Genomic DNA, 13,886 nt, shown 5'->3' with positions numbered 1-13,886 from the left:
CACGCACACAAGCGCAAACACGCGCACAGCAGCTCACACGTGCGCACACATGCTTACATGGACTAAAACTTGCTTATTCTTTACACAGCCTTATATATGCTTACTCCGGCTTACATGCACGCACACACGCTTACACGTGTGCACACTGTCTTACTCACGTTTACTGGCGTGCACACGTGCGCATACACGCTCAGCAAGAAACGTTGGTGTTATCCATGGCATACACCTTTAATTTCTTGACTTTACCTAGCCTACCTGTTGACACACCTCTTTCAATGATATATAAATGACAGCTGACACATGCCACTCTGCTCTAATGTGCTTCACTTCTTTCATACATACCCCTCTCGTGATGTCACCTATCTTCTACTCTCTTACTCCCCTTATCCTACTCCTACACTCCACTGACTGTGCTCATTTGCTATGTAAACTTGCGATTCACTATCCTAACCCTCCTTTGCATAGGATTGCCTACTGATGCTTGGTTACATCTTAGACTGAGCTTCCCCCCTTAGCAACCTCTACTTGGTGGCCATGTTGTCTTCAGCCTGCCATTCACTTGCATTGTAAATTCATATTAACATTAAAATCCACAATTGTGGATCTTAATTATTGATTTTCTGCTTTTCAGGGTGCAACGTATTTGCGCGGCACTGCACTACGCTTAAACCGCAGAGATCGGGATAAAAAAAAAGTTATTTTATTTTTATTTTGCATCACTTAACATTGCCAATGGCCATATTTTTGGCCATTGGCATGCTTCCTCCTGTAAATGCATCCTTTTTTTGGAGCTATCACGGCTCCGTTTTTTTGCTAGTTGCAGAACCGCACTCATTTGTCAACTGAGTACATTTCTACAAATAACACTACTCCTACTCAGACAGGTTCAGGTTTCCTGGATTGCAAATTTACCTCATTTGTATAGCTTTCGCCTGCAATTGAGGTAATTTGCATATCCAAGCCCTGTCCATGTAGGACTAGTTTTGAGAGCTCTATTGCACGCCCCTACTGGCTGTTCCTGGATCGCTCGGCGGACATGTTGGCTGCATGGAGTCTTACTCTACTCAGACTCCATGCAAGCCTTCCTACTTATTACTATCTTACTCCTTCATTTCAACTGTCCTTCTCTTACTGCTGCTCTTATTATCAAAATGGTCATACATAATTTAAGGTTTTTAGTTAATGGTGCTGTTAACTCTTGCCACATAATATGAAATCTTTAGACAGGAAATATTTTCCCCTCTCAGGGTACCCTTCCATGATTTTCATCAATGGAACAGAGCAACCTAAATAGTATGAAATTATTCATAGAAAAACAACTTTCTTAGAAAGTATGCCACCTACAAATCCTTGGACAGACTGCTATTAATAATACTAAAAAAAGCCTATTCTGCCTGCCTTTTTAATGTGATATTCCTACAACACTTACTATTCTATATGCAGCTTTATTTTCTTCTGACTAATCTTTTATTTCCCATTATCTTTAATCCTTCTTTCCTTATGACATTTTTTTACTAATCTATCTGTACTGCATTTACATCTCACTCTTTCTTTATATTACTCTTCTCACCCAACTTCCACCCTATACCTCTGAACTTCTTTGCTCAAGGATTCTGGCTACAGCTAGAAATATTGGGGTGACAAAGACCCAAAATTAGGGGCAATTTTTTAATACTACTGTACTTTACTTAAAAACTTGATTGGACAACAGGTTTTGAATCAACATGCATTTTCTGAACAAAAGGAAGTATGAAGCTCTAATGTCTGGGGATCCCTGGTGGTTTATTCGTTAGGACTTAGTGCACACACTGCCACAGCCTGGGTTCAGTTCCTGGTCAGAGAATTTCAATGGATTACCACTCATAACAAAATTATACTCCCTATAACATCATAAGTGTTATAACCTGTCAAACACAGTTTGGAAGGAGGGCAAAAGTTAAAAAAGCCCTACAGTGTGATTATCCTATTAATAACCTATGAACCTACTGACAGACTGACTCACTGACTGTAATCCTCACTGATTTACCACAGAGTCAAAAAAAATGAGTGTCAGAACAATAATATGAGACACAATCAAGAACATTCTGGACATTTGAGAGGTATATGTCTATCATCTCACAGTGCACATCATTTATAGTTCAGATCTGCACCCCACACTTAATCTTGTCTCACATAAAGTGCAGCAACCAGTTTCATTACTTATACATCAGGAGTTGTGCTTTAGGATTGTGCCATCATCTTAAGCTATTAAGACAATTTACATTACATTTAGTGTGTCCACAATAAGTTCTGTACTAAGTACTTATTTTAGATGAGTACATTCCTATGCTTAATTAATTTTGCTGTCAGAGCACAAATCATCTTAATTGTGCTTGGTGCAACACAAGGATTCCATATTTCAATTTATTGTGAACTTAATTAGAATGAAATATTGTTATTTCATTAGGGGCAAAAGGTAGACAACACAAAAAACCTATATAAATGCCACTACTACTCACTTCCAGAACTATGTTATTATAATTATCCAACATGTGTACATCTAACTGCTCAATCTGTTTTGTGCGTGTGTGTGTGTGTGTGAGTGTGTGTGTGTTCTGTATGTCTCAGTATATTTATGCCTCAATGATGTTTATTTTTAACTATTTGCTGTTTGTTAGTCACTTCATAGCTTCAGCAGTGTAGCTGACTTGACATCTCACACAACCTAACGCACATACATGAGCAGGATGCATATCTATCAACTTCTGGACAAAGACAGAAATAATTGCGGGAGGAGAGGGGGGACAAAAAACAAAAATCTGTGGCAATTTTTAAATATTACTCTAATTTATGTAAAACGTTGATAGAACATGTTTTGTATCAGCATGCATTTTCAACAATAAACAAAATGAAACTCTAGGGATTTCCAAGATGGCTACAAAGTGACTAACAGCTTCATTTTCACTCTCCTAGTGTGAAAAAAGAAAGACAAGGGCAAGTAATGCTGGCATTTTTAGTTATGGCTAGTAAGTACACTGCCTGAATGCCAGCAAAGAAGAAACCTAAGCCTGAAGGAAAATCAGCTAGAAAATATAAAGGGAAAACACCGACTGGAAGAATTCTTCAGCTATTTGGCAAAAAGCAGTCCAAGCTGCAGTTTTGATGCAAGAGGTGGTTTCCAGTAATTAAGAGGAAAAAATAAATCAAATTTGCTCAGAGCTGATTAAAATAAATGAAACTAGAAAGGTGCTTGGTGTGACATCTGGAAAGAGGAAGGAGGACAAGGAGACCTGGTGGTGGAATGAGGAAGTACGGGAGAGTATACAGAGAAAGAGATTGGCGAAGAAGAAGTGGGATTGTCAGAGAGATGAAGAAAGTAGATAGGAGTATAAGGAGATAAGGTGCATGGCAAAGAGAGAGGTGGCGAAGGTTAAGGATAAGGCGTATGAAGAGTTGTATGAAAGGTTGGACACTAAGGAGGGAGAAAAGGACCTGTACCAATTGGCTAGACAGGGATCAAGCTAGTAAAGATGTGCAGCAGGTAAGGGTGATAAAGGATAATGAGGGAAATGTACTCACAAGCGAGGAGAGTGTGTTGAGCAGATGGAAAGAGTAGTTTGAGGGGCTGATGAATGAAGAGAATGAGAGGGAGAGAAGGTTGGATGATGTGCAGATATGAATCATGAAGTGCAGTGGATTAGCAAGGAGGAAGTAAGGATAGCTATGAATTGGATGAAGAATGGCAAGGCTGTTGGTCCAGATGACATACCTGTGGAAGCATGGAGGTGTTTAGGTGAAATGGCAGTGGAGTTTTTAACTAGATTGTTTAATGAAATCTTGGAAAGTGAGAGGATGCCTGAGGAATGGAGAAAATGTGTTTTGGTACCAATTTTTACGAATAATTGTGATATGCAGAGCTGTAGTAACTACAGAGGGATTAAATTGTTCAGTCACAGCATGAAGTTATGGGAAAGAGTAGTGGAAGCTAGGTTAAGAAGGGACGTGATGATTAGTGATCAGCAGTATGGTTTCATGCCAGGAAAGAGCACTACAGATGCGATGTTTGCTCTGAGAGTGTTGATGGAGAAGTACAGAGAAGGTCAGAAGGAGATGCATTGTGTCTTTGTGGACTTAGAGAAAGCATATGACAGGGTGCCTAGAGAGGAGTTGTGGTATTGTATGATGAAGTCAGGAGTGTCAGAGAAGTATCTAAGTGTGGTACAGGATATGTACGATGGTAGAGTGACAGTGGTGAGGTCTGCAGTGGGAGTGACAGATGGGTTTAAGGGAGAGGTGGGATTACATCAAGGATCAGCTCTGAGCCCTTTCTTATTTGCAATGGTGATGGACACATTGACAGACGAGATCAGGCAGAAGTCCCCGTGGACTATGATGTTTGCAGATGACATTGTGATCTGTAGTGAGAACAGGGAACGGGTGAAGGAGACCCTGGAGAGGTGGAGATATGATCTAGAGAGAAGAGGAATGAAGGTCAGCAGGACGAAGACAGAATATATGTGTGTGAATGAGAGGGAGGCTAGGGGAACGGTGAGGATGCAGGGAGTAGAGGTGGCAAAGGTGGAGGAGTTTAAATACTTGGGATCAACAGTTCAGAGTAATGGTGAGTGTGGAAGAGAGGTGAAGAAGAGGGTACAGGTAGGATGGAGTGGGTGGAGAAGAGTGTCAGGAGTGATTTGTGACAGACGAGTACCAGTAAAAGTGAAAGGGAAGGTCTACAAGTGGGTAGTGAGACCAGCTAGGTTATATGGGTTGGAGACAGTGGCATTGACAAAAAGGCAGGATTCAGAGCTGGATGTGGCAGAGTTAAAGATGTCAAGATTTACACTGGGTGTGACAAGGGTGGACAAGATTAGGAATAAGTATATTAGAGGGTCAGCCCAGGTTGAAAGGTTTGGAGACAAAGCCAGGCAAGATTACATTGGTTTGGACATATGCTGAGGTGGGATGCAGAGTATATTGGGAAAAAGATGCTAAGGATGAAGCTGCCAGGTAACAGGAAAAGAGGAAGGCATAAGATAAGGTTTATGGATGTGGTGAGAGAGGACATGCAGATGGTTGGTGTGACAGAACAAGATGCAGAGTACAGGAAGAAATGGAAACAGATGATCCGCTGTGGCGACCCCTAACTAGAGCAGCCGAAAGAAGAAGAAGAAAAAGAAAGATTATATCAATTCAAATAACAAAAAGCTGGCAAAATGGAAGGAGGTTTAAACAGCTATTCAGATGAACTGATAAAACTGCAAAAATCAGAAGACTGAAATGAAAAAAAGGCTGGCTGGGTATGAAAATACTCAAGAAGACCTGTTTCAAAAAAATGGTAGAGTTAGAGGACACAGCATGCAGAAAAAAATGGAGATTTTCTTCTGTACCAGTGAAATTGGAAGGAACAGACTGCATTATTTTAATGAAAGCACACATAAGCAAGTAGACTGGTATTCCACAGCAGGATTTGTTAACTGAAAGGGCAAATAGTATGTATGCTCCAAATCTGGCCATGAGAAAGCAGCCAAGACCTGTCTTAGTAAAGATGCAGTCATACCAGCAGAAAGAGTTTAACCTGACAAAACTGTGGCAGAAGGGCAAAGTATTAAAAACTGGAGAGAGTAGAGTGCTTGTGGAAAATGATTATCCACTGTACACCTGGCATAACAAAACTAATTTATCTCAGCAATCAGGCATGTTGGAATGCAGGAATGAGATTTAAGCTGCTATATCCAGCTGGTTTCAGAATATTTTTCCCTGGAGGATCAAAGTCATTTTTTGATGCAGAAGAGGCTAAGGTAGAAATACACAAGTTTGTCCAACAAAAAGTGAGCAATCAAGCAGAAAGGGACTCTACTTCTCATTCTTCTGATAATATAGCACATAGAGAGACTTTGCCAGTGAATTATTTTCCAATGTTCCAAAGGAAAATGCTTCAGAGACAGAAAGCAGCACAGGAGTTGACTAGAAGAACTGGGAGTACATAAGACTTGAATCAGAGTCTGGGGTTGAGAGATGGAGACGAACAGAAGAATATGGGCAGCACTACAATTAGTGAGTAAATGTGAGGTTATAAAGTATTAATCACATTTGTGAAATACGGCTTTACAAGAAAAAGTTGCTGAGAGAAACTGGATCTTTCTTGACTTTGTTAAACCTGTGGGTGGACTGAAAAGCATTAGTCCACTTCATGTTATTTATGTTTAGAAAGACACTAAAAGGGAAAAAAAGAAAATTACTGTAAGTAAAACAATTAGTACCCAAAGTAGGTCTAAGATCCAAAATGGTCAGATCTAAGGGCCTCGTGATCTTGGCAAGTGGCTCCTAAGATGCCCTCAAAGATTTATAAGGATGCTTCTTGGAGTCGAAGGACCCAGAAAAGCTCTTGGAGGGGGGGTCTGAGTCCCTGGAGAGAAAGCGGGCAAAAGGCTCTTTAGAAATAGCTTGTTTCTGCAATCGGCTACAGCACTGGGATTGAAGCCTTCACAGATAGAGCAGGCCAACCACAGATGCTCTGGACTCAGACAGTACACACACAATGTGCATCTGAATGTGGGAATTTCCAGCCACATTCCAAGCACCTTTTGAAGCTGCAGGGTTTCTCAGTTATGAATACATTACACCACAAACAAGTAAAAGTGAGAAGAGAACAACCCGAGTAAGAACCACCATACACAGCTTAACCAACTAAACCAAACAACTATTACTTTTTTTTGATACAGGATAACAAGGAGAAAAAATGGGAGCCAACTAAGTACTGGCCACCCATAATGCGGGAAAGCAAGAACAATCTGCCATTAAGGCAATGGAAACACTAAACACCATACACAAGAAAATGGGAGGGGAGGAGGGTAAAGGCAGAACAATACAATTAAGAAAAAAGCACTTATATGAGGAAAGAAAGCAGTAAAGCCACTAGAATAGCTAGAGACTACGTGACTATGTCTGACTCTGCTGGCAGCAAATGAGATATAAGGAGGTTGGTTGGAGTGAGGAGCATTGTGGGAAGTGGGAGGAGCTCAAGTCTTGGATCCTAGTCTGAAGGAATCCAACCGAGTCGAATCCGAGGATTGGCTCTGTTCCCATTCTTGAGGAGGAATGAAAGAGACATCATCAGATCAAAGGTTATAACTGTAAACTATGCAACAACACATGAACTGGTTCAGTAATACTCATTTTTATGGGGACACAATATAATGAAATATTTAGGAGTATTGATTACAAAGGTTCTGTTATGGCAGCTAAGGCTATATGGGAAGAAATTAAGCAAAAGATAATACAAAAACTGAGAAACTGATAGCGCTTGTTCATGGGTGTGGATAGCAAGAAACAATCATTACAAATATTTTTAGTCCATTTAGTTTTATACACAGGTCAGGTATATTTAATAAAGAGTTGAAGGATTTTATCTGGGAGGGGAGGAAGTCTACTGATCCTTCCAATAGAACAAGGTGGTTTAGGATTACTTGATTTGAATGGATATTTTGTGGCTACACAGTTAAGACCCATATACATAACACAAGCAGAAAGCTATAATGTAAAGTAGACAGGGATGATGATGATGATGATGATGAAGCAGGGGTGAAATTCAAGAAATAAGGACAGAGTAACATTCTGGATGCAGATCCTTAAGGAGGATAACTAAATCCATACAGAATATTGTATTCCTAAAGTAGCAGAAAGTATTCTAAGAACAAAGCTAACATGAAATGGAGAAAGAAGGCTTTGCCAGAAGTGTGACTTCAATTAGGAGTACAGAGAATAGACAAGAGGGAATTAATTTACTGGAGAAAATTGGCAAAGGAGTCAAGGTATGGGGAACAAATAACTTGAGAGATAAAGGTAATAGACTGGAAATATGCTAAGAAGACATTTGGACTGCAGGCTATATACTGCATTCCCTATCAAGGATTGGTATCAGAGTACAGGCAAAGAGAAAGATATAGGGGAATCCTAAGTAAAAGACCTGCTCTGGCAGAGGTTTTAGTTGTCTAGAACTGAAGTTGCAGTTAAAAAGGGATAATTAACAGGGAATATAAAATATTGCAGAATAAGCATAGGAATCAATGAGAGGAGAATAGAAATGACTGGGAAGAGAGATTAGATAAACAATTCACAAGGAACCAATGGGAGGACATGTTTATGGCTCCCAAATATGCAAAGTGTAGGAGATTTAGGATTTTGCTTGGATGTATTTGCATAGTTACTTTTACACCCCAGGCAGATTACAAAGAACTTTTTCTCAAGTAGATGGCAAATATAGGAGGTGCGATGAAGGAGAAATGGGTAACTGGAAACCTACGTTCTGGGAGTGTAATGAGTTGGCAGACTTTAAAAATTCCTGACAGAGTATTCTGTGGGTAACCAAATGGGTGTAACTAGGAAATTATTTTCTTTGAGCTGGGATACAAGACCTAGTAAGACCTTTGTCAAGTTTAATTCTGGTGGCTGCCAAAAAAGGAATTATTGAAAGTGGAAACCAAGGTTTAAACCAATTGTATCTGAAGTACTGAATATTGTAACAGAGATAAAAAAGTGGAAGTGGGAGCTTTAGAAAAGGGTAGGAGCAAATTACATAGCAAAAATGGAAAGCGGAGGAACAATACGAGCAGAATAATGATTTGGAGGAGGAGCGAGGTTTACTGGAAGGCAGGAATTTAGCAATTTATGTAATGCTGGATTGATGATAATTATATAAAAGAATATCTAGGATGTGTAATGTTTGTCACTGGAAACATTAATGTGATTTGTTTTCTTTTCTTTAAAAGTATGTTTGCATATGTCGTGATAATTCAACAAAGGTGTTAAGCAAATAAACAGAATGAAACTCTAATGCCTTTCATTACCAACTGAGTATAATCCTCAGTGATTTATCTGAAAATCAAAATTTTATGAGAGACAGAGTAAAAATACAACATAAAATTGGAACACTTGAGAGGTATACCAGGATGATTAGTAGACTTGGTCTGCCATGCATACACTACATGTAGTGCATTTCATCTTGGAAGCACAAATGAAGCATACATGACTCATGAACAGAACTGTGAACATCTCCCGTAATCTGAACATACTCAATATATCACACATTTCCACAGTATACACAGTGTTGTCAGATGTAGACTACCAGCACAGATGGGAAGATTGCACAGTAATGTCAGCCTATGTATCCAGGACACAAATAAATACAATATGTATTTACTGGGTGGAGGATTGTTTGCCAAACAAACCTTATAGGGCCATATAAAAATCTAATCTTCACTAAGTGTGGTATGCAACTATCATCAGAGTATGTTTGTATAATTAACATCACAGTTAACCCCCACCCCCCAGCACAAGTGTGCATGTGCACACGTGCGCCAACGTTAGTTCCCAGTGCCTCTATCAAGTAGAGCCACTGGAGTGATCCCCAGAGTGAACTTTCTATCACCCATCCACTCATCAAGATTTCTCTTGAAGAGGAACAGCAAGGTGCTCTGCTTGACATGTATGGGAAGTCTATTCCAGAGCATGGGCAGTCTATGGTTTATGAACCTGTGCATCCAGCATGTTCTGTTGATTGTGGTAATGAGGTTAAGGTCTCTGGAGCGTGTTGTGCAGAGGGATTGGGATTTCTTTAGATGTAGCATTTTTAACAGAGCTGGGTCAGACATGGCTTTGTAAGTCAAGCAAAGATCGCCTCTAAGTAGGCAATATGAGACAGAGAATAGCTGGAGTCTTTTGAGTTTGTCCATGTAGGACATGTGTTTAAGTCCTAGGATCCTCTTCATGAGCTACTTCTGTGGCCTCAACAGCTGTTGCAGGAGTCTAGTTAGGTACATGCCAAATGGGACATTATACTCAATGATTGGTCTAATGAGGGAAGAGTAGAGAGAGATGATGAACTCTTTCTTCTTGGATGCAAAACCCTTGGTATTGAGATGTGCCACATAGAAGGACTTTCGGACCACAGTGGCAATGTGGTGTTTGAAGGAAAGGTTGTTATCAACCTGTGTCCCAAGATCTCTTATAATGCCTTCAGTGTTCAGTGGGCTCCCATCGATGTGGTAATTAGTGGGAACTGAGTTTTTACCAAAGGGGATGACAACACATTTTTTGGCATTAAGATTAAGGTCATGGTTTTGACACCAGTCATTGGTCTCAGTGAAGCCTTTCTGTAGGATGTCTGCATCACTTGGGGAGTTTATAATGGCTCCCAGCTTGCAGTCATCTGTGAACTTGGTCAGCCAGAGTTCCTTTGTGTTGGCCTGGACTTCTGAGAACTAGATGCCGAACAGGAGAGGAGCCAGGACTGGTCCCTGTGGGACTCCACTCATGACTGGTCAGCAGTCTGACTTGGAGTCTACTACTTTTACACTGTGTGTTCTATCTGTGAGCCAATTTGCAACCAACCTAGTGATATAGGGGTTGATGCCTAGTTTAGTGAGTTTATCAATAATTTCCGAGTGAGGAATGGTATTGAGGTAGGCTGTATGCACTGCCTTATCTTCATCCACAGCCCTGGTGACCGACTCAGAGAAGTCAACCAGGTTGTGCAGGCATGATCTCCCTTTCACAAAGCCAAATTGCATGGGGTCTAGAGTTTGGAGATTTCCTATATCTTTGTTAATCAGGTCCATGATGATGCGCTCCATAGCTTTACTTATCAGACTCGTCAGGCTACTGGGGTGATAATTCCTGGGGTCTGTAGTTGCTCCCCCTTTATGAAGTGGGATGACTGTAGCAGTGCGCCATTTGGTAGGGACAAAGCCTGAGGTGAGGCTGTGACTGAACAGGGCACACAGATATGGTACCAGTTCACTTTCTAGTTCATGTAGATCACAGCCAGGGATATTATTGGGTCCCATGGAAGCTGTATTCTTGGCCTTGGAGAATGCAGCTTTAACCTGTGCTGCAGTAATGCTGGGTGCCTGGCATTCTTCCAGTATTGTGACTGGTCCTTTAGTGGGGGAGAGACCTTTAAAGTTGGCACTGAATCTGTCGACCAGTATGTTAGCAATATCTGTTGGCTCAATATAGGAGGTAAAAATCCACAGAATCACCAACCTCCAAACGCAACAGTACTCTCCAAGTTTTTATTAGCATAAAATGCCACGTAGACTCAATAAAAAGTACACACACATACTCCGGTTAAAAATACAAAACAGGACTTCTCATACAAATTTATGTAAAGCGCTTTTCATCCGGATCTTATCCGGACTTCTTCAGACAAAAAAATAGTGCCATGCTGGAATGTCATTTAAATAACTTCTCCTGTTAACTATAACCTATCAGGTCTCATTATCCAAATTTAAAAACTTTAAAGCAGTATTCACTTAATCTAAAATGATCACACATCAAATATTAAACTGTGTTAAAATGCCTTAAGTAAATACAGATCTGCTCAAAATAAACAAAATTCACTCTCCACAATGTATTTTGTCCTTCCTACAATATGAACGAAACTTTGTGTGTTGTCTTACACTTTTTACAATTAGTTCAACCATTCACGTAAGAACTCTAAAATAATGTTTATTGCCTTCCTCTTACCTCGTCCATTGTCATGTATTGCAGTTTATCTAGTAGTACTGTTCATTGTTTACGGCCAAGATACTATCTTTCTACTGTACCAGTTTGTTAATTTATAGGCAGATGTTCTCCATCCTACCCAGACAAATCCCCTTTATGCAGTATACTCCTAGTGGCAGGGTTTTGGCATATGCAACAAAGTGATCAGTAGACAAACTCAATTGTTTTCGCTTGTCAGCTATTCTTTTGACAAGCTTTTTCCTATGTATTATATCTCTTATTGGTATTTTTGTATGTTTACGTGTGGTGTGAAATAAACCACTCAAATCTACTCCGTTCTTCGTGGTTAAATCAACTACCACTGTTTCACTTAGTCTGCTGTCATATTTATAGTTAGCTCGTAAACAGTGACTACTTGTTCAGGTATTTAAGTCGAATGTACAGTTAATTGATAGTAGATTGTGTCTCTTACATTTTACTTACTTACCCTTCAACTATTTACATGTATATTAATGATAGTTTTGTACTTCCTTATATAGTCTAACCAACCACATTCCTTATTTAGTGCTGATTGTAATACTATTAAATCTCCCAACATAGCCCTACTATACATGGGTTTGTCACAAAACGATAACAAGTGGAAGTTAAAAGTTAAATAATGATAAAGGCTAACTAAATAAATATAAATATAATATTAAGTAGCAAAATAGGCAAAGATGCGCCCATGTTAAAAGTTGTTTTTCTAATCAGGCAACAAACTACTACAGGTTCAGGGAATGCCCTTCTCTTTTATCTAAGCAAACTTTTTAATTTCAATATGCATGCTATAGAACATGTTTCATTAAGTCCTGGCTCCTTACTAGCCTCTAAACATAACTGGCAGTTAAGTTCACTTCTCTCCAGCAGTAGTTTAATTACACTGTCATCTGTATATTTCTTATATTCTACATACTGACTGATATGTGAGATAATCTTGAATTAAAAATTGTGTCCCATGTTCCCATCACAATGTCTAGCTAATGAATTTTCCATTCTCTTCCTTTTGATTGCATAAAGATGTTCGTAAATTCTATCACTCAGTCGGCGGTCGGTTTTACCGACATAGAATGCTGGGCATTGGTCACATTGTGCCAAATATACAACTGACATCCACTGTCAGAAAGTTGTATTCTTTGTGGAATGTTAGTTTGTTGATTTGGTCCAAAAAGGACCATGAATCTTTACAAATTTGTGTTTCTTTCTCCACATATTTTTTCAGTATTAAGTCTACAACTTTCGCACAGGGGTATGAGATAGATTGTCTTGCATCTACTAATGCTCTAAAAGGTGGGTCATTCTTGAGAAAATCGGTGTGGCCATGGGGTCACCAGTAGGGGCAAGTTTTGCAAACCTGGTTATGGCCCACTGGGAAACCAATTTTATCTTCTAGAGTCAATGGAAAGAGAAAATCATCTTTTACACAAGATTCCTGGACGATATTTTTATATTAATTAATGGTGATAGAAACATAGCTGACAGCTTAGTGGAATTCTTTAATTCAACAAGTAACTTTTTAAGGTTTACTAGCAATTATCAAGAACAAAAAATTCACTTTTTAGTCTTAGAACTTTGTAAAAATAACCAGGAAGGCAGATACATGGCAAAAAGTTATAGAAAAGACACATATTCAAATTCCTTTTTGCACTTTACCAGTTCTCATCCACTGCACCAGAAAAAATAAGGGGTTAAAGGGCAACTGGTACATGCAGCAAGAATGGTTAATACAGGAAAGGACTTTGAATGTAATTTACTTTATGAAATGTTTAGACACAGAGGTTATCCAGTAAGGTTCTTATCTAACATCTTTCAAGAAGTGAAAGTAAATAGAAATTTGGGCATTTACAAGCCAATTTTGGACAACTATGTAGTAACAACAACAAGTACTACTAGCACTGTAGTTGTAGAAACAGTAAAGGACAAAAAGTTGTCCATAGAACTGACTGAACATGTTACGAACAATAGAAAAAGTTTCTCTCTTTCATTTATTCTTACATATACCCCTGTAGTTGTAGATATTCAGAACACAGTAAGTATTGGTACTACTTGGCAATAGATAAGGATATATTCAATAAATTAGGTGAATATCCTACCATTACTTTTAGACGTGGTGTTAATTTAAAGCAATTGTTAGAAACACCTTATAGACCTGCAAAGAACAATGCAGGTACACATAAATGTGGAACATGTAAATATTGCCATTATGTGGATAGTGGGAATTGCTTTATTATTAGGAAGGAGAAATTTAATATCCGAGAAACATACAATTGTAATACTAAATCAGTTGTATATTTGGCACAATGTGACCAATGCCCAGCATTCTATGTCGGTAAAACCGACCGCCGACTGAGAGATAGAATTTA

Source organism: Protopterus annectens, chromosome 2.part1 (genome assembly GCF_019279795.1).
Source record: "Protopterus annectens isolate FY-2018-M chromosome 2.part1, PAN1.0, whole genome shotgun sequence".
Taxonomy (NCBI): Eukaryota; Metazoa; Chordata; order Ceratodontiformes; family Protopteridae; genus Protopterus; species Protopterus annectens.
The sequence above is the reverse complement of the archived record's forward strand: the minus strand, read 5'-3'. Positions refer to the sequence as shown.